Below are 4742 nucleotides of genomic sequence, written 5' to 3'. Positions count from 1 at the left end.
TACACATTCTGAAGCAAATGAAGATGGTTTTTAATTCAAATTTCCCAAGCCTTCTGAATTGAAAAGCAAAGCACACGATGAAGATAACAAAGATGGAGACGTTTTGATAAATAATGATACAATATACAAATTTCATCAACTTGCTAACAAATCTGTCGTCAAAGGAGATGAAATTATATTCAAACTACGAACGTTTTCAAAGATTTCTATTGAGATATTATTACAGTGTCCGATAGTAAGAGATGAGTAAGTGGCAGATTGTTTCGGAACTCCATAAGTCAGTAAGAAAAAATTACAAAAGACGACATGTTGTAGTTAAAAATTTACACGACCTAATACAGGCTGATTTAGCTATTATGAATCAATTTGCAAAAGAAAACAGGGGATATAATTACATTCTTGTAATCATCAATGCTTTTAGTAAATATGTTTGGGCTGTACCAGTAAAAACAAAAACAGGTAAAGATATCACTGCTGCTATGAAATCTGTAATATAACAAATGAGCACCCCTCCAAATAACTTACAAACTGATATGGGAAAAGAATTTTACAATAAAGACTTCCAAAATCTGATGCAAAAATATGATATAAACCATTATAGTACTTTTTCAAATTTAAAAGCTAGTATTTGTGAACGTGTAATTAAAACTTCAAAATCATCATTATGGAAACAATTTAGCTTTCAAGGATCTTACAAATGGATCGACATTATTCCTGAAATTGTAAAAAAATATAACAACACCAAACATTCCACAACTAAGGCGATACCAAGTGAAATAAATGAAAAAAATGCAAAATTCATCAATTCATTCCAACATCTGAAAACTGTTGACCCAAAAAAACCCAAGTTCAGGAAAGGAGACCAGGTTCGCATATCCAAATATCGACATGCTTTCAATAAGTCCTATACTCCAAATTGGACCACTGAAGTGTTTAAGGTTAAACAAGTGAAGTTGACTAATCCTACCACATACATCTTAGAAGATTCTGAAAATAATCTAATACAGGGTGGATTTTATAGTGAGGAATTACAAAGAGCAAAATATCCAGATATTTATTTAGTAGAAAAAATTATTCGTAAAAAAGGAGACAAGTTGTACGTTAAATGGTTAGGATTCGATTCATCGCATAATTCTTGGATAAATAAAAAAGATATTGAAATGTAAGGAAAAAAATAATAAAGAATGTGAATATATAAGTATTTTATTTGTTCATACACCTTATTTCTATGATTAACATCTAAAATAGGATTTATACATGTGACAGATTTTTCAATACGACGTTGGAATCTTATTCAGTCACGTCCTATTTGCTCCCACGGGCTGCATCTCGCCGCTTGATAAGCGTATTTCCATGAGTGAAGCAAATGAATGTTTACATCACCGAATGTGACTTTTTTCGTCATATCTAATAATATGCTTGTTCTTCTTCTTGAAGGAGTTCTGGATGATGATACGCCACTTCCAATCCAAGAGTGTATACTTCAGAATCAATTTCTTTTATTGTTTCGAGTATCTTCAACGACCTATTGATTATATCCGACTTCACTCCCAATTGAAGAATATTCATGACTACATCAAATCTCAAAGATTCAAATACATCCATTCTATATTGGAGAATAGGTACGGAACGCCATAATTTTGACAACGATTCACAATTCAAACGAATACTAGAATTACCATTGTAAATTCGAATAGTATTTGGGTGGGTCTGCTTAAATTCCACTGCAAAACTTCCAACATCTATTGTATTCACATTTTCTGTCGATGTCAGTAAACTATCGATGACTGACTCATTTTTAACTAATTCTGTCCAGTCTTTCTCATTAAATACCAGAGTACTATTTTCAGTGTCAGCTATTACAACACAAGCAACGTAACCTTGATGCACTGATATACACACTGATACATACTTTGATTTATCTGGATTTAGGTAAAACCTACGTTCGCCTAAAAATATATTTTGTCTATCTTGAAACGGATTCATTTTGAGTGGCTATCACTAATTCATTGTCTATTTATATCACAAGAGAAAGGAGAGGTTGAAAGTTTTCCAATGTTCAAACAATCTATTTAATCTTATTTTTTTATTGACCTACATAAGAAAACAAAAAAAAATATTACTATTCAATTATTTCACAACTAATAAGGCATAAATTATCTAGTGAAAGTCATACTTTGATTTTCACTACTTATATTACATAACCGATAGGAAAGGTATTTTACGGGTCAATAAAATTAATTATTCAATTATTCACAAGAATGATTTAATCACTCCAACTCATAGAAGACTTGTTATTACAATAAATATAAAATTTCTGAAATATGATGTATAGGGCCCTCTGCAAAGTTACTTCAAATTACTCTGAGTAGTAGATTTATTACTTTGAAGAATATGAGATTTTCGAAATATAATGTACAGAGTCCTCTCCAAAATTACTTTGATTCATTTAAGATTCTTTTGGTACCAAATCTTGTTAATACTTAGACGTTCTTTTAGGTAATTGAGCATGAAAATTTACTAGATTTCATTAACAATTCTCATGATGCATTCTCTAATAACATACAAAAAATAGGCTAGGATGTTCACAATGAGGAACCCCATGGGACACTAAGGTACGGGGTCCCCGATCCGGACCGATGCACAATTGCGTATCCGAAATTTGCTTATAGCGTATCAAAATGTTGCTCAGATGTTAACCGTGGGTGTGCTACACACATTTGATATGCTACACGTGACGATGCGACCATTATTAGCGAAGATACAACCTAGTGCCCTATTGGCATCGTCTTTCTTTTATTTTTCTTTGTCAATAAATTCTGCAATCGTTTTTCTTTCATTTGATGTACTGTACGTTGAAATCCAACTATTATTAGTGAAGATACAACCTAGTGCCCTATTGGCATCGTCTTTTTTTCTATTTTTCTTTGTCAATGAATTCTGCAATCATTTTCCTTTCAGTTGATGTACTATACGTTGAGATCCAACTATTATTAGCGAAGATACAACCTAGTGCCCTATTGGCATCGTCTTTTTTTTATTTTTCTTTGTCAATGAATTCTGCAATCGTTTTCCTTTCATTTGATGTACTGTACGTTGAGATCCAACTATTATTAGCGAAGATACAACCTAGTGCCCTATTGGCATCGTCTTTCTTTCAATCAAAATTATGCTCAGATGTCAACCGTGGGTGTGTGGTGGCGGATACCACAATCTCGATTAATTCACAATAACTTCGGACTTAGCAAAATTCGCAACAACTTAGAATGCTCTTTGTTACACTACTTATGGATATTTTAGAAGACAAAATGAAACAAATGGATTTTCCTCACATTATTACAAAAAATTTATTGAACCTCTATCTAGACAGAAAAATATATAATAAAATTAATGAAAACATATTAGGACCTCGCTATACTCAAGTAGGATTACCACAAGGCAGTATTTTGAGCCCTTTACTATTCATCATCTACACTGCAGATATAAACCATTCTCTCTGAATGTCAACCAAACTCATTCAATTTGCGGACGACTTCTGTTTCTACAGCAAAGGAAAAAATATAGAGCAATCTTTACAGGAACTCGACTCAAACATGAATATAGTTGGAGAATACATTGAAGATCTTGGAATGCAAGTTTCACATGAAAAATCAGCAGCGTGCTCCTTTTCCCGAAGCCGTTTACAACAAGATCCAACAGTATCAATAGGACCATACATTTTACCATACAAAAGTTCAGTAAGATATTTAGGAATTGTAATAGATAAGAAATTGAGTTGGAAAGAACATATACAAACAATTACAGTAAGAGCTGAAAAAAGTTTGAACATTATAAAAGTATTTCGTAAAAATAAATGGGGCGCTGATCCGAATAAAACTTTAACATTTTATAAAATCATGATAAGGACCATTTTGGATTACGGGAGTATTTTTTACGGTAATGCATCAAAAACTAATTTGAAAAAAGTTGAGGACATAAAAAATAGAAGCCTGAGATTATGCTTAGGATTACTCAACAGCACACCCATCTCAGCCCTTGGATCGGAAGCAGTAGAACCTCCACTACATCTGCGTAGACAACTACTCAGCCACAAACTCATCACTAAATTATACGCTAAGAAAAGTGATTTATTACTCAAATTACATGACTTGAGCCTTTTGGGACTGACCAATAAATATTGGCGTAGAAAAGTTTTGCCACTTATGTGCAATACTTATACCAAGGCTTCTAGTTTTGCAGATATAATATATTCCAAATAAATACTTTTCTTATTCCAGGGCAAACCACAAGATTATAATTATTCCATACGTACAAACTACCTCACTTCAAGGGAACTACGTCGCTCAAACTTCCAAAATATCTTCAAAAAACGAATGTCCAATAAATGGGCTAATAGAGAATATATCTATACAGATGGGTCAATGATAGATAATAAATGTACTTGCGCATTTTACCATTCCAATAATAAATATTCAGAAACTTTTAGGCTATCTGATGCCCTTGAATATATTAAATGAAATGATAAAACGAATTTCATGATATTTACAGATAGCAAAAGTGCTGTAGATAAATTCAGAAATTTACAAATAGACAGCAATCTTTCACACATTCTTTTGAATATAATTGGATTGAATGAAAAAATTCTAGAAAGTAACAGAACTCTAGAAATTGTATGGATTAAGGGTCATGCAGGAATTGAGGGAATTGAAATTGTGGATAAAATGGCGAAGAAAGCAGGTGGT

This window comes from Leptinotarsa decemlineata, unplaced genomic scaffold, assembly GCF_025532065.1.
Source record: "Leptinotarsa decemlineata unplaced genomic scaffold, Ldec_3_MD MMD2_tig00004307_RagTag_RagTag, whole genome shotgun sequence".
NCBI lineage: Eukaryota > Metazoa > Arthropoda > Insecta > Coleoptera > Chrysomelidae > Leptinotarsa > Leptinotarsa decemlineata.
This window is presented reverse-complemented; position numbering follows the sequence as displayed.